This window comes from Megalopta genalis, chromosome 12 (genome assembly GCF_051020955.1).
Source record: "Megalopta genalis isolate 19385.01 chromosome 12, iyMegGena1_principal, whole genome shotgun sequence".
NCBI lineage: Eukaryota > Metazoa > Arthropoda > Insecta > Hymenoptera > Halictidae > Megalopta > Megalopta genalis.
In genome coordinates this window covers 4,255,104-4,278,374 of record NC_135024.1, presented here as the reverse complement: position 1 = coordinate 4,278,374, position 23,271 = coordinate 4,255,104, and the positions used below count along the sequence as shown (strand labels likewise).

General features: G+C 36.0%; 1 protein-coding gene and 1 long non-coding RNA gene across 4 annotated transcripts in view; one reads left to right on the top strand and one right to left on the bottom strand.

Moving 5' to 3' along the window:
- Positions 1-464: 464 nt before the first annotated feature.
- LOC143260437 (uncharacterized) lies at positions 465-2,692 on the bottom strand. Its single transcript, XR_013034599.1, has 3 exons — positions 1,607-2,692; positions 872-971; positions 465-766 (listed from the first exon to the last, which is right to left on the bottom strand). It is a non-coding gene; the product is annotated as an uncharacterized LOC143260437 (long non-coding RNA).
- A 229-nt stretch (positions 2,693-2,921) lies between these two features.
- Positions 2,922-23,271, top strand: part of wdp (Leucine rich repeat protein windpipe) — a 40,684-nt gene continuing 20,334 nt past the window's right edge. For 2 of the 3 annotated variants that reach the window (XM_033484717.2, XM_033484715.2), the window contains exon 1: positions 2,922-3,190. The gene's annotated coding sequence lies outside the window, so the exon portion shown is untranslated. Of the gene's footprint in view, positions 3,191-19,545; positions 19,753-23,271 lie in introns of those variants that run through there. The other variant, XM_033484716.2, reaches the window with a different exon arrangement.

Below are 23,271 nucleotides of genomic sequence, written 5' to 3'. Positions count from 1 at the left end.
CGTTCTATATTACAGAGCTGGTAGCAATGCCGCGTTTCCGGTGTAGCATTCTTCAGATTTCCGGTTGATGTTCAACGACTTCTGGACGTGGTTTTTCTTTACGGTCATCTAACTAAACGTTATCTCCCAGCATCGCTCGCGTTTCAGGCTGGATTCATGTTCTTCAATATTTACAGTCGTTCGGTGATTAATTATTTGGTACCAATTATCTGGCTGTTTATGTAATATTGACATAATACGTATAAAATAATTAAACTTCGTAACAGTACCACTAATTACCGCCATTTTTATACAATATTTTAAACTACAGATGTTTATGCTTTATAGTTCCATTGTTCTCTCTCTCTCTTACGTAATAAGAAAATTAAATTAATAAGTGCTTTTTGTACAAATACGTTAAAAATTGAACTGTTAAACAAATTCAGGTTCGAAGGTCCTTTGTCATGAGAGAAAAATAGCTAAGCTTCATTTAATAATTATATATATTTACAGAAAAGTTTTCATTAGTGATGTTAACGAGTAAATATTCAACTTCTTTTAATTACAAACAGATTTGCAGTGAGTAAAAATGGATAACGCGAATAAGCTTTATTTAATGCTTTCATTAACTTTTTTGTTCCGACCAGCTGCAGAACAAAATGTTATCGCAAGCTTCTTACTTATTTTTCGTGTGCTAGCTGGATATCAACTTTAAACTTGTTCAATTTTTAAAGTCGATAGGTTGACTCACTCCTAAAGTGTCGCAGAAGCCAGTTTGCAACGCGTTCTAAAACAAATGCATGTCTCGAATTTTCTTCTAGTCTTCGTTGAATTCTATAATTTTTCTTTTACAATGTTTATTCGTGTGAAATACTGTTAAACGTTCGCTTACTTCAAGTAATTTTCATTCTTCCGACGTAACATGATGTGTTTCAAGTTAAAAACCTTGACTCAAATTTCGTTCTGTGCTTCATCCTATCGGAGATTTGGTTCTGCAACAAAGGAAAGTACTCGGAATGACGTGGAATGTTCGTTATCGAAACCAGTTATCGAGAACGTATTATTCCTGATTAATTTCTTTATCTTATAACTAACTCGTCGCAAGTACGTTCTGCATCAGGATGTTACGTAAATATAATACGATCAGATATCGTTGTCTGAATAATCTATCAGCAGATACAAATGTTCGAACAACGTTGTGCTCCTGCAAATTCAAGTTACACTTTGCACGCACTTAGCAAAAATATCGTTATTTATATCATTGTTAGCGCTCTCTCTCTCTTTCTCTCTCTCTCTCTCTCTCACTCTCTCTCTTTCTCTCTCTCTCTCTCTCTCTCTCTCTCTCTCTCTCTCTCTCTCTTTCTCTCTCCAGTTCATCAGCCGAGAAGTGCAGCGGTGATTGGAAAATTTTTGTAAACGAACGTAAGTATATTAATCTAAAATTTATGTCTTTATTTTGTCGAAGTTATAGCAGCTGTTTTGGCGAAAAATATTTAGATAACACAAATACGGACAAAATCTTAACTCGCAAAGTGTGTATACTAACTGATCTAGAATGAAAACACACAAAATGTTAACACCTGGAATAATATGTTTTCTGGTGAGGACCAGTTGTTTGTTTACTCACCGTCAAAAATCAAACATTCGACGTGTCGTAAACTATAAATTTTTCCTTTGAACGTATAAGCTAATTTTTACGGTTCTTATTCGAAATAATCAGGCAATAAACTTTCATATCTTTCTCAGTTTCGACTGGAAATCTTTCATAACGTAATTTTCAACCATCGTATTTTTTATTTATGCAATAAAATAAAGAATTAATTTTCATACATGTTACACTAGAATCATATATTATTATACACGTATATTATTATAGACATATATTGTTACACATGTACATTATCAAATACATTATTTATGATATGATATTAATGACAAATCCGAAACAAGAAGTGCAAAATAATGTGTTATCCCAATTTCAATCAAATACTTTCAAATATTATTTCTCTTAACCGCGCTACATATGCTCCATTAGAAATAATAATTTATTTTCGTATTGAATGAAACGCTGGTTCAAATATTTAATCAATTTCACAAATATATAATAAATATTTGAAATATATATTTCACAATATGAACCGGAAATACTTAATCGAAACAAATAATTTCTCTTCTGTGTTTACATTCGACAATTATGTCCATCGTTAAAAGCAAACAGGTGTATAAGCTGTCTCAATTATATCAATTAACTAATAGAGAGAGACGTATAAGTAAAATGCATATAAGTATCTTCTCTATAGATTTACTTTCTCCCATAAACGTTAATTGCAAGAAATAGAATTTCGATTAACCAACAGAAATTTAAACGCATGAAATACCATCTGAAATAAATATCCCCAGCTGCATTCTAAGGAAACACCGTTTCACTTAATAATTATCTTCGATTAACAATATTCTCCACACTTATGCTCGTCTCGACGACGTCGAAACGAAACTCGAAATATTATTCTACGCGAACAAAAGTATAGCCGATCAACTATTTCCGACGCTTTATCGCATATATTTTTACCCGGCTCTGTTCCCGATACACGCGAGACAAGAAAAATCGATTTTTTTGAACCCGTTAGCAGCGAACCTCCTCCCCCCTCCCTCCCGTCAAAGGACAAACCGGGGAGGCCGATGTTCCCCGGAACGATTTTACCGGTTCCCCGAGACAGATCGCGCACACCTATCGCTACCAAGCGTGCATCGCGAAAATGTATGGTGGGGCCTCGCCTCGCCTCGCCTCGCGGAGAGTTGGTAGGCTTGCCCCGCTGACTACGTTCTCTCACTCGCGGCCTGTCAGAGTCCACAGTCCTAACTCGGCCTCAGGCTAAGATAGATTGTATCTTTCGTCGGCTTCGATCTCGCCGGGGAGCTCATCTCTCGCGCGCGTCAGCCACGTCGGCCCTGACCGACCTCCTCTGTCACGACCGATCGAACAATCCTCCAGTGTCGCCGAAATCGTCCGACCCGCCGCGCCGTTACGACCGCTTCGCGCCGCGCCGGTCGGTCGCCCCCTTTTCCGCCGTTTAATTGTCGCCGCGCGTCAACCTCGATTGAACCGCCTCTTCGCGAAACAGTTCCTTTCGAGTGCTGGTGAACAAGGCGATTCCAGGATAACTTTTCTTGTGAACCGGGGATACGGTACCCAGAGCCACCGATCCAGGAGGTAAGGACACGTCGATACACACACACACACACACCGCGCACCGTCTCTATCGCGCTCTTAACTGTACAACCATCGGCGTAGACAGGTGCGACGATTCCAGAATAGCTAATTGATTTTTTTGCGGTGTCATTCGCTGGGATTGGGCACCATCTATCAGACTTATGTCAGCGTATATCGGTTATGGGATGCGTTACGACATATGATTCTGCAGTTACGTGTTGCTGCGGCGATGCTGACTTCTTTCGACGAATTGTTTCTCTTTATGGTGCGCGCTGCGGAGACTGTTAGCAGGAGTTCTGTCGGTTTGGGATTCTCGGTTTTTTAAGGGCGCAGGCACGTGGACACCTCTGGCTTTTTCGGGGGAAACCGCCTTTTGCTGGACCGGCGAACAGATTGCACGTGTTTATGGGGTTTGTGGTAGTTATTGGTTGTTCTTAAGTCGATGCAATTATCGATTCCTACACTGTAGGGTATTTTTTATGCGACTTTGGTTTTTTATTGGATTGAGGGACGCGTATTTTATCTCAGCTAAATGAAGTTATTCGAGAGTTTAGGGGATCGAGAACGCGATTGAAAATGTTGTGCAAATTTTTCTCTGAAAAACCATTTCCTACTGAAAAATGTAGTCCTATGAAAATTATACGGTCTTGTAAAAATTGTAGAAATGTTTGCAGTTCGACCGTAAATATGGAAGATAACGTTGCACTTATTTTTCGACAAAAATGTAGAATGCAACGTCCTTGATCGGCCGATAAACGTGCGATTAATTCTTGCCGTTAACAATATGTATAGTAATAGTTACTCCGAAGTGGCAGACGTACTCCTCGACGATGAAAAGTCGGAGTTCGTTTCCCCTTGTTGCTTTTACTTTTATCCGATGTGCTTATTCCGATGTAACACGGTCACATGAGCGCGATCGCGAGCAAACTCGTAAGTCGTCGCATTAAATATTTGTAACGAACGCGATAACATAAGATATACAGTTTACTTGGACGTATATGGTTTTCAGCAGTCGGTGTCGGAGGCAGTTTTACTTGGGGGCATTCGATCAGTCCAAGACGATTTCAATACCGATCGGTAATCTGATTGCATTCAGAATATGTTCGTGGCACGGCGGCTTAGTTTATGTGCCATCGAATTTTCTTTCTAATGCAAATGGGGGCCGAGTGTTTCTACCTGAAACTCTCGCGCGGCCAGATCTCGATAACTGTCCCGTGTCATACGACTTTGCTTAAACCGCTTTTTCCGGCATTAGGAGCAGAGCCGTGTTTTTCTAAAATTAGAACGAAATGCTAGAAATCGAGTAGCGCAACCTCGAGACAGTCAGGGTCGAGCTATAGGGTGCAGGTCGACTTTGTTTTGATCTGCGATAAATGCCGATAAACCTCATTATGCAGTCGTATTTTGCTCTAAGTTCTTCGGATAATTATTACTAAATTGCGGATCTTTGTGCATTCGTGATGTATGTTTGCTCGTAGAATGCAAGTAAATGTGTATTTATTTATTTAACATAAACGGGCCGGACGCTCTTTTAATTTGCTACGGAGATCGACGTAGTAATAGTAATAATAATAAAAATAATAATAATAATAGTAGTTGTGACAATTATAATAGAATAACAACAATTCATTGCATTATTATTCTACGTGCATTGAAAACAAATAATTGTATTATTATTATACGTTTTCTTGAATGAATTTTCTAGCATAGGAAAATTTTGTTGTTGCACATTTTCTTGTTTAAGAAATTTTGAGCTTCGTCAGATTATCGAGATAACGAGAATTTGTGTAAAGATCTCTAGTATAATTCTTGCAATTTTATGGCCGATTGTTACCGCTTCTTCACATTGCTTTATTGGTTGTACAATTTATACAATATTGGATAATTGGATTATTACAATATTGGATAATGGATAGTGCAGCGTAAATAAAATTAACTGTAAAATAGGAATATTGCAATATTTTCCCAAATGAACCTTCATTTTAATTTTCAGAAAACTAGTTTGTATATTAGAATTTCATGATAAGTACAATTCTGAATTGAAGCATGGGTAAAATTATTTACATTTGTAATGTTTATTACACTTTTATGTCCAATAGTGGACTGTGATTTGGCAAATTTAATGAAAAGCACAGTCTTTGCTCGAGAACTTTGCTACGCTTGACTATCTTCTCATTTGTTATTGTAATGTTTTGCAGTTTCTAGTTCTGATTAGATGAAGAGCAATGCACGAGTTAGATGTTTGCACTGTGATTGTACGAAATCCTATTATGTACTTACGAATCTTTGTTCGGTTCGAAATGATCGAATAACAGCCCGTCTTTCAATGGATTTATCTCTGTTCGACTAAGAAGGGAGATGATTCATAACATTCGTGTTTAAAGAAATGCTTTATCCTTGTGACTAAATGTGCATGTTTGAGAGAACAATGCAGTCATTTATTTGCAAGTCGCTCAGTATAGTTAATAGCTATACATCGTCCATATTTGTTTGTCACATGTAAAACTCCATTTATTATTCTCTATCTACATTTTTAAAATTTTCTATATATTTTTAAAATTGACAAAACTCTTCCTGAAGTTAAGATAAAGTTAACTAACTTGGCAGTAGTATTTTAATGTCGTAACACTGAAGGCTGAAGTGAACGTTGATTTAACAGCATGTATAATTCATCTTTATTTATTATAGATATATTCATTTTTTATTAAGATATGACTCGCACGATTGCTAATATCATGATAAGCATTCTTCAACTCGTAGCAGAACTGGAAATTACGTAAAATATTTAATTCCTGATAACAAAAATTATTGCAGAGGACATTAACTGATCATTTATATTCATTCAACGTCATGGTAAACTTATCGTAAGAATTAATACATCTAATTTGAAAACATGCCAAATTATGTGCTACGTTTTATGCCAATTTGCCAATTTCTGGCATAAACGTCTGCAATTTAGAATTTCATGTTGTGAATTTCGAAAACGATAAAACGATCAAATAAAACAGTTATAATTAGACGGCGGATTTTATGTATTTACGACAAAATTGAATAAGTCTTTAAAATTATGAAAAGATTAAATAAATTTTGGAATTTTGACGCATTATTTTGAACTCAGATTATTAAAGAAATAAATCAATTTCGATTCGTGGACATTTTTTATTTTTATTCTGATTTTTATAAACTATGTACGATGTCTAATAAATTCTAATAAATTCCTTTATTTTATTTTATTTTATTTTATTTTATTTTATTAATTTCTGTAAATATTTAACTGTGCAATATTAACTGTCATAAATGCTGCCAATTCAGAAATTTCATTGAATGCAGTTTTTTTCTTCTGCAACAGTATTAACAGTTCAAACCAATTGTATATCAACATTTACTCATATTTTTACTCCAGTGTATTTTAATAAACAAATTTTTGACGACACAGATGTTAGCGAAGATATTTTCTCATTTATTCTAGAAGTTAGTGTGACCAAGGTATTAATAAAGATGATTTCACGAGAACTTATTCCAGAACTGTTTTAACATTTTCTATTCACTGGAGTTTGAACGTATAATAACTCCACAGCGGAAGTAGTGCTAACCTTTGCCACCTTCCACTCCATTAAGGATTCTTTTGTGAAAATCGTTTTTCTACTTTTTGTCTTTAATCGCGCGTTGAATGAATCGAATCACGTCATCAATTACGACGTTCTTTAATCGTTAAACAAGTTTCTTAATATACATAAATTATTGGATAAAATTTGAAACAATACATAGATTAAATTAATTTCTCACCTAAAATTAATTTCTGTTTGCTTTTTATTACTGGTCACTAAAGTTGTGTATCTCTATAAAAATGTGAAGATTGAATTTCTTTAGATTTTGCCTGACTTGTATCACAATAAGTGCTCGAATAAAGAAATTTATTTAATAATTTCCAGTAAAATCATCTGAATAATTTCCCTAATATTTGTAAAACAGAAAAGTTGAAAGTAGACGCTATTTTAACATTGGTACATCCAGTGTTTAATATCATATCCTACGATACTTTCCCTCGTATTTATTCGTATTTTTATTTAGACTTCGCCTTTCTTCCTCGTGCGATCATTATCCATTTCATTTCATTTGTAAAGTAGCAACTATACCGGCGAGCTTTATGCATTTATTGCACGTGGAGACTTTCTAAATGCAAGAAAACGTATAAGTTAACAAGGTCAAATAGCACTTTTATTTTACGATGATTGATCTTTTACGAAGAAAAACCGTAGACGAGGGAAATTTCTCGCGTGACAATGCGAATTTATCCTACATAATTTAGTTGGATCTATATAAGTAACGAGCAATTACTTTCGTCTTTTATCGAAGCCTTCGAATAATAAATAACTTTCCACCGAAATGATCGTTTAAACGAACATTCGTCCGAATAATGAGTCCACGTTATAAAATTAATGCGAACGATTCCGGGTTTGCATCAAACAACGGTCCGAGTTTGAAATTACAGCGCGCCTCGGGGAACCGTCCTCGTCGGGTTATCAATATTCATGGCATTTATGGGCCCGCGAAAGTATCAAGGAAAACTGTTACGATAAAGTCGGCAGGGTGACACACCTCCGTTACTCCTACAACCACTTCATTCATTACTTGCCCCTCTCTGCTCGCTAGTTGACTATTCTTACCTGAACTTGTACGTGGAACAACATATGCGACTTGTCTACCGATGCGTGTCAGGACACGCATGTCGGTTTTACCATTGCCTTTTTTGTACGGCGAAGACGTCGATGGCGGAACGTATCGGCTTCACCTTTCCCGTTTAACAGGAAATCATTTCTGTCCTAGTCATCGTAATATTTTCGAAGTAACGACACGTGTAAACGTGATCGGATTGCCACGTATATCCTGATTAGTCACGCCTTCTTAACATGTTTTCCGACTCAGACTTCCGAACTAAGTTATTACGAAATATACTCTTGCTATCTTGTCCTCCAACCGCACACGGCAACCGAAGATCCTGAAAACGCGGCACAAAATTTGTTTGTCGCCGTCGAAAACGGCCGCAGCTTTTATTCATTGTTAACGTTCGTATTTAGGTTTATCTTTTTACTTGAAAAAAAACATAAATTCCGCAGGACTCGAAAGGCTCTAATTGCAAATAAGAAAGTTAATAATCAATGTTAACATTTGTTTATTTTCGTCGCTTAGAATAAAGTATTTATGGCATCGAACAGTATCGATACGGTAAAACTTTTAAAAAATCAAGGATGGCGCATTTTCAAAGTCGATTTGCATTAGATATACATTTGCCAAGTCCTTTCTATCTATATTTCTATGTAGACTATGTGAAAATTGATTTAATTGATTATTTTACAGTCAACACATGAACGACTTTATAATTCAGTTTATTGGAACTTTTGTTTCCACGTAAACGATAATTTATGGCGGATAAAATTTTTTTGTGATAAATATTCAGGCTTGCGTAGAATTTGCTTGCACGATATTAAATTATTGGTCGGCAAAAACAAACGATGCTTTCATGTGAAAGCTCGTGAACGTGAGTTTTATTTTCTATGTTACTACGATAAACAAATTAAAACAAACCGAAACGCCGTATACTTGGGAATGTTCTATTAGATTCTTTATTCGACGATCTTCGGATGTTTTAAAGGCATAAAGATACGATATTTACGACTTAAAAATAGACGAGGCATGATGCAGTGCAGAGTTTCTTGCTCGCGAACGACTTTTCTGCACTTGCGCAGGATAACGCATCGCAAATAAGATACCGCATTATCTTCCTTCGAATTGATAGTATATAGCATATAATGACTGATCGGGGAACATCATATTTCGGAATGTACGGGAACGTGCTTGTAACTCGTGTGCTCAGCTTTCGTTCAACTATCATTACAAGCGTCGCAGGAAATAACAAAATCGTATATCATAAAACATTTCTTTTTCGAGAGAAAAATATTATTTCGTCGAAATTCTGTTGTTTTGTCTCAATATTCTCAAGTTAGATAAATATTAATATTTACTTGATCATCAGCGAGATTCGGTGTTGCGAAAGTAAAAGTAGAATAAGGAAAGGATGATACAAGTTGCTTGACGCGTGCACGATACCGTCATTAGCAATTACATACCATTATTTATTGCACACTCCCCAAGGGAAAATTCTCCTTCACGCTTCCATTGTAATCGCATTGCAGTGCGTATTCATGAACCGACTGAACTTCTAACAATCTTCGTCTTCCTCATTAACCGAGTAACTCGCCAAGTCATAAACTAATTAAATTAATTGCTGATGTCTTAAACGCGAACAATTAAAGCAGATGTGCCAATTAATAGTAGTTAGGGCGCATCGTATTTCTTGGCTATGGTAATGCTGCTTGTTGCGCGTACACCGAGCAATTTCGAAATAATTGGTAATAGCTTTGCTTATCGTTCGATCGCGGAATACTTTTCATTTGATTGGACAATTTCACAGAATCCAGTGCAACTCTTCGGGCCTTACGCTACTTACCGGCCGCTCCGAGTACCGTCTAACCTGACGCTTTCGCTCCATAGCGAGTTATTTCGGTTCTAAATTGCCCCATTGAGAGTGCGCGAATATCCTAGCCCAAGGACAAAGATCTTGAAACACTTAATTTTCTTAAGTGAGAAAGCGATGATGCGAGATTTCAACTCTAGGGGTCCCGTATTGACACATTGTTTCCCGGCCACACGTTCCGTTACATAACAACAATGTCTAGCTGCGTCACAGGACGGTATGTATTTAATTTTAATTAAATGCACGTATTAAACAGCTTCGGTTTCGCAAACGGCAATTGTACATGTGGCCGTTTGATACGCGACGTAATCTGGAATCGAAAAATAACTCTGTCGAATCTGTGTGTTGCAACAACGTAAGATCGCAACTTTCGACACGATATTACGCGTTTCGTATGCGTAATAATATGCATTCCGTATGTGCATAATTTCATACTTCGTTCCAGAAGATCTTCTCACGATTTTAATTGTATCGGCCGTGTTCGCAGCCATTTATTTTTAATATCCTAGACACACGGCGCGAATGCACTTGTCTACTAAAATAATTAACCAGAATATGCAATCATTTTTACACTTACATCCGCGACGAAATGTTTACTCTTCGTTGAAAAGAATGACGTGCACGCGCATCGTTGAACGAGATTCTCAGGCGTTTAAAAGGATCAATGCACGATTAATTAATCGATTGAATCCTGATCGATAGTCGCTGACGTAGCGTAAGTGTCGATTGATGGAAATCTGAGCACCTAATTTACGAATCAGCTTGCAATTGGTATGAAACTCTTGGCGGACTAAAAATTTACGCTTACAGCTCTCTCTCTCTCTCTTCTCTCTTCTCTCTCTCTCTCTCTCTCTTTCTCTTTCTCTCTCTCCCTCCCTCTCTTTCTCTCCGAAAGACAAGTTTATCGAACTTCTTTCGTGCTATACTTATTTCGGAACGGACAGGTGCAGTGCGATAATATATGCTGTTAGCAAAGCACGATTTTAAAACGAAAGCGGCTGTAAAACAAACTGGAAGTCTGCCGTTGCTTGTTAAAATTCACAGCGTGAATTTCACGCCAGTTCCATCCGTCATAAAATTGCAAGTTTCCGATCACTGTTCCCTTGGACCATGGATGGTCGTTTATGGTCTCTATAAATCAGTATGAAGAAACGACTTTCCCGTCTCGCGTTAAAGGAAAACACGTTCTATTTTAACTTACAGTTACTCCTATTAATATTCGGACACAATACTGTTTATATTTTGCTTTGCATAAGATGCATGAGTCGTGTATCACGTTACTTTCGCCATTTCTTAACGATTGAAGCTCGATACTTGATGCCATTTGCCGTTTGTTTATGTGTTAGAGCAACGACAACAAATACAGAAACGAATGAAGCAAATGTAATTACCAGGTAAAAAAGTACGGTAATACAATAGTAATAACAATAGTAATAATAATAGTAATAATGATAGTAATAATAATAATAACCACGATAATAACAATATTACTATTACTACCGTTACTATTTACTATTCTAAATTTATAAATGTATAAAATCCACAGTCCAGTAACAACAGTTGCGAACAATGAAATCATATTTGTTCAGAAAATGATTGGCAGCTCACTAATTGGCTGGCGTTAAAACAAAAAGATAAAAAATTCAAAACGGTCTAAATTCCAAGACCTCGTCTCGGTGACAAATGTTTGTTTTCTGTACGACACTTCTTCGGTCTCATCAGTGAATTACACCGCGAGGTCGGAATATGCAAGGTTGGAACGTTGTTGACGATGCAACACAGTCGACGTTAGTAAACTATAGACTGTACCCGACATGATAACAACTTACAAAGTATTTACGACCACGCAACGTCATCGGGCTCACCTTTACAATTCCAGTCGTTTCGATCCACCTTGCTGGATTAATAAAACCGTGCATTGCGTTCCGCTATCTTCTGACCGCATTTTTTTTCTGACGACTTCTTAACATCGTAACTGTAAAGCTGTCAGTTTACAGAGTTTTAATACCGTAATAACTTAATCGAGATAAAAAACGATCTGATTCGATAAACAGAGCCCACTGCGCGGCTCTACAGTTTGGACAATTTCAAGGCTTTAAAATTAAACAAAATAACAGTGAACTGTTAATTTTGATGACATTAGCCTGTGGTTCTTAACTCACGGACTGAGATTATCGACTCGTTTTTTGACTCAGTGTATTTAAATCGTTACCTGGTTACTCGATCTTCAGCAATTAAGTGAAATAAATTACATTAAGCTATGCTAAGAATAACAGAGGAATTAATAGATCTATAACAAACCTGGAAAAAAATGTATATCAAATGAAAATATGAAATAACTGCTTGAAATAATTAATTAAAAATATCGAGATAATTAATTATTTCGATATTTTTATTATTTCAAATATAACGAAAGGAATAATCCGCAAAGTAATATGCAACGAAATCATTTATTTTAACTGACGCAACATCGTCTATTGTATTGTTGTTGAAAATGGTCCGTCGTCCGAGGGTTAAGTAAGGGCCGCTGCACTGTTGTTTGCCTTGTTTTCGGTAGCCGGTGACTAGATGACTAACTAAAGATAGCTTGGGTGGCGAAAAGTCAGTGTCACGACGTCCTTTTGAAGTCAGCTTTATCGTTTGTCACCGGCGACAGTGGTTAGTTGTCCAACATTTATATTATATGAGGCAGCCCACGTGATTGTCATTTATGGAAATTTAATGCTGACAGTATTATCGATTAACAATGTTACATTCGATGACACGTGTGCAGGATCTTTTATTTGTTCACCAATGCCACGACAGTGCTCCATAATTGATGATAAAATGCAGATGCAATATATATATTGCATCGACCCTTTAACATCAATTTTTCGAATGTTTTCATTCTTTCAATAATTTAAGAAAAATGTATATATATATATATATATATATATATATATATATATATATATATATTAAAAATTGTATATATTAAAAATTTAAGAAAAATGTATATATATATATATATATATATATACATTTTTCTTAAATTATTGAAAGAATGAAAACATTCGAAAAATTGATGTTAAAGGGTCGATGTAATCACATAAATAATTGTTAGAAATATGAGTTTATGGCATTGCAGGTAGTACAATTGGTTTTTATTCTTAAACTGAATTTTGAAAAAGTCCACGTACGAAGTCTTTCGATTAAGGACATTAATATTAAAAGAATGATAAAAGGAAAGAAAGGATTACAGAATAAATCCTAAATAGACAACGGATATCGCACTTTTATTTGCAAAAATTAGGAAAATTATATTTAAAAATTTAAAATACAATTGCATTATTTTCAGTTGAATAACATAATTGTAGACAATTTTTATTTCGCATAAAAATCCGCTAATTATAAATGAAGGAATGCGCCTCCATTTTTTACATGCAGTTACAGTACTGCTCGGTCGGTTAAATTATGTTCCAACATTTTCTTTATAAACAATGCTCGTAGAATGACAAAAATAGATGTTAAGTTTGAGAAAAGTATTATATTATTTAGCATTATAAACAATGATCAAAGTATTTTACAATTCTTCGTTTTATAATGCTTCGTCCCGTGGTTCTGCATAAACTGCACGTTCTTTATGTTGAAATACTCTCTTACGGAGGTGAAACGTCGCTACGGCAGATAAATAGAGAGTTATCCGAGGAATTGTGACATCATTCGCGGTTCTCGTGAGCGGAGAAACTGAAAAATTTTCTTGAAACGTTCGCGAACTTCGTCCAACGTTCCGTGCCGACTTTATCATCGCACTCATCGATGCGTGATAACGTTCCGCGTACTAAAGATAGAGTAACGCGAGTTTTATCAGCTTTCTTAGTGTCAAATACAATAGCATTCGCTCGTATTGTTAGCTTCTCCTTTACGATGTGTATTTAAAACGCAGTGGAACTCTAATGCATGAAAATCTGAACCAGTAGTTAACGAAACGATGTTAATGCGATACGAACGAGAATTTCTGTGTACTTCGATAACTACACGCAATATCCATTAGTTTTGAAAACGATAGCAGTGCATTAGGCGGTGATAACAATCTTAGACTTCAGTTTTTATTTGCTGACTGTTCAAATTGTAAAGATACATTTACGAGTTATTTGGATCGTTTATTTTGAAACTGGTGTAAGTCTATCTTCGTTTAAAAATTAGATATCACATAATTTGTGATCAATTTAGCGTAACCTTTTTATTTATAATAAATTTATAATAAATTTATAATAAATTTATAATAAATTTATCATTGTTACTATTATTTATCATTCAGGCGTTAATATATTTGATTATTAATATAACTGATTATTACTGAAAATTGTCGTTGCATAATTTAAAGAAATAAGCGAGTATAACTGTTGTGTAACTAATACACTTCGCCATCGGTAATATAATTGATGTAAATGATAAAAATGCACGTGCGTGATGAGTATTATCTGGAGTGAGAGTTATTGGAAAAGCGATCGAGGTGAAAAAATTGTTATTTACGCAAGATTACAGATCCACTTTCATAATAAATTTACCGGGACATATTTTCACGTGACGAGCATTATCCAACATTATACTTACGGAAGCCTCGGAAAAACTGACGAGATTACAATTTTGCATTTTTTTGCTAGTTTTAAATCGCTTCGGAAGCAGCTTAATTATTTAGAAATTTTGTAATCGGTTATCTACCTTCTGTCGTCTACGTTGATCTAAAACATAATTAATATTACATGTATGACATTTATTTGCATATGTAAATAATACATATTTACATATGTAACATAATTAATATTACATGTATAACATTTATTTACATATTTACATATGTAACATAATTAATATTACATGTATAACATTTATTTACATATTTACATATGTAACATAATTAATATTACATGTATAACATTTATTTACATATTTACATATGTAACATAATTAATATTACATGTATAACATTTATTTACATATGTAACATTTATGTAATTATGGTAATGTTCTGTTATAGAAAATGCAGTTTAAAGATTGCATCGGTAACTGAAGACTTAGATGAAGTGATAATTTCCGATAATATTACACGCTTGTTTCTTGTGAATGTCTGCTTAGATTTTCTAAATGATCGATACCTCGGTCGCTCGAGCGATATTCTCTTTCTTGAAATCACCTCTCAATATTAATTACAAGCCTTCGATTAAAGATTTCCCGCAAAACCGCAGATCTGTTTATCAATTACACCGCTCCACGAAACAGAACGTTGGGCGAACACCTCGAATTACACAGAAATATGGAAGCGATTAGGCGGGTTTGTTGCTCGACCGATCACAGCCGGTTCGTGGATCTCCTCTGATCTTCTGACGCATGTGTCACGCATGTGAACTTTCACGAGGGTCGCGCACCTCTGCCATAAAACATGCAACTGTCTCGGTTTTTACAGTAAACCGTAGAAAAGCTGGAAAGTTCGTGGAACAACGAGCAGGGAAACGACAAAGCGGCAAAAAGAAAGTCTTTTCTCTTCCAACAATTCTAATAACACGTTACACAAAATATAAACATTGTCAAGTTCCCTCAAATTTTGTTTCTGACACAGTCGTTTTAAGAATAATAATTACTTGCAGAATATTTTACACCTTACATACGAAATATAAATCAATTATGCAAGAATTTAAATATATTTCATCGGAATCTTTTTCTAGAGACTGAAAAAGTACATTTCATGGAAACTTCATTTACATTGTCCAATAAAAGGCAATTAAACAGTTCTTTGAGAGTGGGCTGTAAGACTTGTCAGGAAGCAGCGTAATCGACAGAGATTTTGCTACTATAGGTAACGTCAAAGAGTCATATTTCAAGATAATTAACAACATTGTCGACGAATGATTAAGTTTAATGGATCCATTTGACAGATGGAGGGTTAACTCGTAAGTGGTACAGTCGTACAGTCCCAGTCGCCTAGGCATAGAATACACATTTATTGCGTTCATTGGAGTCCTCTCCGTCTATGCAGATGTGTACTCAGAACGTTCAAAAAAAGAGCGTACATCGATTCTCCGACGATACAAGAAGTTGTGCAAGATCGTCGTGGCAGCTGATAAAATTATACATAATTGCACTCTTGCCTGCTAATTATACTTTCCGATGAAAAATCGGATCCATTAAGAATCGGATCACGTCGATGCTCATTAATATTCAACGCACTATAATCGAACACGTTGCTGGACAATATAACTTCCACAAGACACTCGTCCGAGTTCCGTAATGTTCGTACGTGCCACGTAAAACTTCCGCAGCACGTGTGACGTATTTCCGTCGTTCGAGTCTTGTTCCGTTTTAAAAAACGATCATCATATTAACTCGGTTCATCGTTGAAAGGAACGTCGATGATTTCACATGTAGATGTTATTCTTTTATATTCAAAGCATTTGAAGCAAGAATAATGAAATATATAATTTAAAGTAGTTAGAAATTCGTTGAAATAAATTTTGGATATTGTTACGTCGAAAGTAAAAATTGATTAAAAGAGATATTGTGATAATAATTAACTTCAAAATAGTTTTGTGTAAATATATTAGTGTAAACTTTGAATATTATTATACTTTCATACTTAATCCAGGTACTGATTTCGAGGGAAATCGAAGTAAACCCTCATTTCAAGGTAATGCTATAAATTCATTGATGTAAACGTCGACGATCAATGTTTACAGCCAACGACAGGAGTCTTGAATTCATCGAAGCGATTCGTAGGAACTCGCGCTGCCGTCGATATAAGTGTGTATTTTAAGAAATCGTCAGAAAACATACTTCAGCTAAGCACGAAGTGAATAAAGCAAGAAATCTGCCGGTTACTGGTATATTGGCGGTACGTTTCAACGGCTGAATGTGCCACCGATTATTTATGTGCGCGGCTCGTTGCAAGATGGTGCGAGAAACTAACTAGTTCGTTAAACAAATTTTTCGCTTTCCCGTGTATACTCATCGATTTGCTAATAAGCATTGTCGAGGATTTGTCGTAACTTCAGATTCGAGAGCAACCGAATCATTTCATTCTCAAAGAATTAATTCAGCTAATGGAAGTATGAATACAAAAATTATGAATATTAACTCGAATTCGAGAATTAATTGTTAAGGAGCGCAAAATTTCTATTTCCAGCCATCAGATATCTTCAATTGTTTATCGCTTTTAAAAATCGATTTCGATTGTATTGTCAAAATTTATAGAACTGACGTATATCTAGAAAATTATTTTCTTTTCAAATGGTCAATAAAGGCTCTCTCTCTCTCTCGATCAGAAGAATTGAGAAAATATTAGTTTTTAATCTTTTTTCCGTAAACAGTTGCAAGTGTCGAAATTCATATTATCCGAAATTTATATCATATTCAAATTATATATCCCGTTATATTGCGGGATAGTTCTTCGCAAAAATTGTGAGAGTTCCCGACCCGATCGGAGAATTTAACAAGATCTGTTCTGTTTTAAACTCCTTTTATTTTTGTAAATGAATTTCTGCGTGAGTGAACGATACGAATAGATCTGTGTTCCGGTAGGAATCTCGTTAGGCGCACGCTCGAAAGGAATCTGAGAATTAAGGAGAAGTGATGTATATATATACATATACATATAGATTCTGAGTGGTGGGATTTAGGTATTGCTAGGATTACTAGCAATGTAAGCAGGTAAGATTTCAGTTTTGAAGATGACGTAGCGGGCAAAGGTTCAAATATGATGCGGCAAGGACGGAGGTCGAGGATGAGACAGTTTGAGGATGAGATAAGAGTGAAATAACGGGTTGCAGAAGATTTTGGGATGTTCGATAAGAAGATAATGGAATAACGTTGGTTTTACAATGATAACTTATGATTGTGAAATAACGTTGATATACAATATAACATGAACAATAATAAATACAATGAATCTGACGAACGATAACAGTAATAATAATGATAATAATAATAGTAACAATAAATCTAATTAAAACTAAATAAGATATAACATATTACAAAAATATTTAGATCGCTTCTCCCAACTATAAAAAGGTTATTCCATTTTAAAAGATGTACGAGTACTTTTTACACCGACTGTAGGTTGTATTACTAAACTGGTTCGATGAACCTTTTGGTCGTGTCGGGGTTAAAAAGTGACCAGATATTAATGAGAATGGCAGTGTGTTCAAGGAACTCGGCATATTCAACAGTGTCCGCCTCTGTCGAAGCGACTCGCGAGTTGTATCGCCGGAATAGTACCGTAATTAAAAAGGCCGGATCTCTTCTGATTAGAAAGTCCCATTAAAAACCGGGTCAGATACGGTCACCAATCCTCGAACCGAGGAAAGTGGATAATGTCGCGTTTGATTTTTCGCCCGGACGGACGTCGCGATGGAAGAGGACGTCGCTGATTGCGACCAGTGGAGGCATTAGCAATGCTGATGCCCCGAAGACGACAGAAACGACCCATGACCTCCGCATATTTATTTAATCTACTCTCGCTTGCTCTACAGTTGGCTCCCGTTCGAAGCCGTGCGCATATATTCGATAATGCTCGATTCCGGTAGATATCGCTAAATTATTTATCTACGATTGATGTCCGTTGTCGCTCGCCTTGTGCCGACTTCACAGTGGATCGAAGTTGCTGCATTCGACAGTTGCTTGGAAAGCACAGTTCTCTGTTACGAGACGGTTTTCGCATTGCAAACGAACGTTTGGAAAAATCAGCGTAGAAAAGAATCCTTTGTGTCGCATCACGCTCTAAAAATTTCGGAAAGGTGTAACTTCGTTTAGGACGTTTACCGAAGTTCAGCAGCCGAGCTTAGCGCGTCGAAAATTCTCACGTTATCGGAGTACAATAATGTCTCTCCAATTGACGCTCAGAAGAGAAGATACGATTGTTCGAGCCTTGTTGCTCGTTTTTTATGGTTATCGATTGTCGACAACTATAAAAACGAGTCGGAAGGTTCGAATAATCGTATCTCCTCTTCCCAAATTGTCCATGTCTGTACACAACCTGAGCGTCAGTAAGGGAGACATTACTGTAATTTCACATTAACGATAGCGAAAATAGAGAGTCGTGGCGAATGCTAACTTAACTCCGTTTTATTCTAGAAATTCTATTTAAGTTCGCTTCATTGGAATGGGTTTCAATGATCCGCGGATTTTGCGTGTTTACGACAAACATTAGTAAACGAAACGTGGAAACATTAAATTTATTTATGTTGGCTAGTTATAAAAGTTTCTTGCAATTAACGCAAACAAGTTTTAGTTTTCATATACGTCCGCGGTCTAGATATATTAATGTTCGGACACTTTCTTCAAACGCAATAACCTTTCTAAGATTCTAGCAAGTCACTCGCGTGTTTTATTATAATCCACAAACAATTAAATGTCGTCAAATTGCAGATCCTCGCGATTATTCGATCGATGACCGTAATCGTTGGCCAAAGAAGTACGCAGTTCTTTCTCAACAATTAGCAATTTCTGCACAAATTCGTCTACTCATCGTCAAATTCAACGAACCAGGCCGAATGTTTAAGAAGTTATTGCGTTTTAAGAGCTTTTTCCCCTGTACGTAAAAATGAATTTCGCTTAACGTGTCAATCCGGCGCGAAATAATCGCGGAATGCCGACCGAAGAAGTCGCAGAAAAACTGACCATCGACAGGCGAATCATGCGAGGAACACGGTTGAAAGCTCGCGACGCGCGGGCACGGTTAAATAAATAATTCAGTGGTATCTATTGAAATCAGGCAGGAAGTTTTGCGCCGAGCCACAGTACGTGTGTCTCGTGTCGCCGGAGGTGGTTGTGCTGCTCGTTACGTCCGTTAAAATGAAAACCAACGGCGAAAACGATCGGGGACAGCCCCGGGTCGTGCACGGTGAAATTCTGACGTAACGCCGCGCGCGATACCGTGCGTTACGAAATACGCGGAGTCGTACCATGGTCCGAAACACGCGGTAAACCTTGGATTCCGCGCGCAGAACCGGAAACAGCTTGGTAGCCGTCCGCCTTTCGGCAACTGTAAATGCAGGTAATGCGATACGGCTGGTAACAGGGAATATCGTAAAATCACGATGAAGAGCCAGTGACACGAAGCGGGCTGAAATCATCGAACCACGGACTTGATTCGTGGCATTGTTATTTATGCCGTTATTGTTCGTGAAATAATCTGTTTCACAGGTATTTCGGGTCCGCAGAATCTGATTACGGCGTCGTCGAATTTCGTGAACGATTTTGAAGAAAAATTTATCTAATTTTACCTCTTCTATAATTTTGTACATAAATCTTGGATTTATATTTGGAGCTCGACGGGTTTAGTGTCAAGGGAAAACATGAAAGAACATTTACGCACGGAAAAATACAACCTCGACGTTTCATATAATAATGATGACTAGCATTTGGCGAATAATGAGCTGCAAACAACTTGCAGAAACTGAGTCGCGCGTCTATTAATTTGAAAGTATTTACGGCGGCAGTAAAAAGTGAATGATAAAAAGTTATTCGAAGAATATCGTCTGTCCATTAGTGGGCTGTGAAAATGTCATGCAGCGTTCGGTCGAGGTAATATTTAACATTAAACGGACGGTATCAGTGAGTGATGTGCGTTGTCTCTTAAAAGAGAGAAGTTCGTTTTCGCTTACATTTCGAACAGCTTTCATTGTAACACTTGCTTCAATCATTTGTGCAACGCAATTATTAATTTTATAGTTTCTGGAATTGTGAAATAAGATTATAGTTGTAACTAGACTGCGGATTTGTGTGCATTTAGGACAAAAATGAGTGGATGCAATTTAAAACGGCAGTAAAATTAAAATACTTGAAGAAGTCCTGCACGTCATTTTCAACTTGTTAAAATTATTTAGAAAAAGATAGCAGTCTCCGAGTGACGTCTGTTTCTCGCAACAGACGCAGAACATTTTTATTTTGCATAAATAATTGACTGATTCGAAAATACTTCTCTTCCATTTCGTGGTGGCTTCTTTCGGTAAGATCCGGGAAGCTTATCTTTTTACACGATTGCGCGACTGACGAATCTTGAAATTATCAATGCCGGAATACTTCAGAGCACACAAAAAGTTTCGCGTGTAAAGATTACTAAAAGCTAAAAGCATCGCCAAGTTGTGTCATTTTTTAACAAAAAACAACGTTACAAAACGTATAACACTTGTTTCTATTTTTATCTTGGTACGTCCGTTCTATATCAGGTTCTCTAACTTTTTCGTTTCGATCGTCATGAAGTATTATAATTATGCTAGCGATGAATAATGTAAATGCCGCACGAGGTAAGATTCTCTAAAAACAAAACTTCGTATTTTTGTGAATAAGAGAATTGGAAAATTTTCTGACACGAATGTAATACCGTGCACAATGTGTGCAGTATGTACAGTATGTAAATCTTGGTAAATAGCGTCTTCTTAACGGGAACAACATGACTGCACGAACGATAATCATGTGTCAATCGTAAAAAAGACGTCTCTTTAGCAGGTACAAAGTTGACATTATATAACTGAAACGTTAATGCGACGAAAAATGCCGGTGTCCGATCTTGGAGCATCGAGCAACCAATCGATGCACTGCAAATACAAACGTTCGAGTTTTTTTTTTAAACAATTAGTAACAACACTTCGGTGTTTTCGCTTGAAAATAAAAATTTCTTGCGAATTCCATACTTTTCGTAGCACCGTTTCAATCGATTTCAATTTTTCTGAACTGTTCCACGAAGTGTCTATTACACGAATCGATATCTTATTGAGAGAAATAAATTCTGTACGACCCTTTTTGGGCTGCACAAGCATTCGATGTGCTATAAAGCATATTTATACAATAATCAGACGGTAGATTGCACGAGATAAGATAAGATAAAATCATATATCGTTTTTATACGAATCGTGTGCCTCTTCTTGCACTTAAAGTCTGAATCAGCGACCCTGGAGATTTTTTAACGCGATGGTTTTGAAATTAATGAAGTCAAATATAAATGAACAGAAATTTGATTTTTAATTACATGATATTGTTCGAAATCTAAACGAGCAATCAGATAAAACAGTTAACCATTCTGACTCAAGGTTACGTAAAGAATATTCGATTTTTCTGAACTATTAAATATAATAAAATATACAGCTACGCACTACAAAAGAATTTATTTTGTCATTGTGAAAGTATTTCACTTAATTAATATACACAGTCTATCCAAATTGCGTTTATCAAACTATGCATAATCAAGAATTTTCTGTCGATTCATATTTATTCTATCCGTACATAATTACTAAACATTTTCCGTCGTTATCAAAAACACAATTACTTTACAAATTTAAAAATATTACAAATTCTGAATTATTGTACAGCGAACGAAATTTCGATGATGACGCTGTCAGTCGCAAATGTATAATGAGAAAATATAGCGATCGTAAAATTGCTAACCAGTTTCGTAATCTAAAAAATTGTCTTATCGTAAAATCAATCATCTGCTGCTTCGGTAGATACTTATTCAAGCCTCTTACGTGAAATTACACAACATTCAGATTTTAATTGTCCTCACGAGCAGACTTGCCTAATCAGGAATCAGCGTACCAGATGTTCGGGCAATCGCTTTCGATCAGCGAATAGGCTTCCAGAGATCAAATAACGTGGATGCAACGCGGTTGTCTTTATTGCGCGACCTTTCTTGCTGGGTAGAGAGAATCGGTCGTAATGAGGCGTGATATGCCAGTTTCCGGGGTTTAGCTGACCCTGCGAGCAATTTAAATCGGAAGAAGAATGTCCGCGAGTTCGTTTGTCTGAATCTCATTTCAAGACTCACGTAACGCCTAATGGAAAATCGCGATTCGGAATATTTAATTGCTTGTTATCGATGCGATTAACGCTGAGACGACCTAATAGTAAGAGTGAGTAGAGTTCGCGTTGTATTTTAAATATAACAAGACCACGGTTATCGAGAATCGCACAGTTAGTTTTATATCTTCGACAGAGATTTGAAACATTAAAAGCAGGAACGGTGGAAGTCAAAACAGTTAATTTGTGAATAATGGAGAATAAATTCGAAGTTCTGTAAAATACAATTACATGAACAATTGTTACAAGACACTCTCAGGCTTCAACTTAAAATAATGAAAAAAAGCAAATAAGATATTAGATTAAATATCATTTAATAACATTAGAATAAAATCAACTTAGCACAAATTTAACTTTACAAAATTTTTTTAAGCGACTCAATTGTGGACCGTGAATTTTACGCATTCACGATAAAAATTAGGCGATTAAATGTAAAACAGTAAGAATATTTGATGAATTTAAAAGTGCTGTTGTATACATTTTAGCTCGTTAAATTAATTAAAAAGAGAAATTAATGTCTGTGTAGTCCCTGTGTCTTGCAATAAGTGCGGACAATTTTTATTCTGCATAAAAATCCGTAGTTTAGGGATTTATACATACACTGTAAATGTGTTTAGGTTTATAATAATTTTACGAAGGCAATGATTAAGTTTACTACGATACAGAATCTCAAATTATATTCCATTGTAAATAAAAAACCATATAGACCAGTTACAAT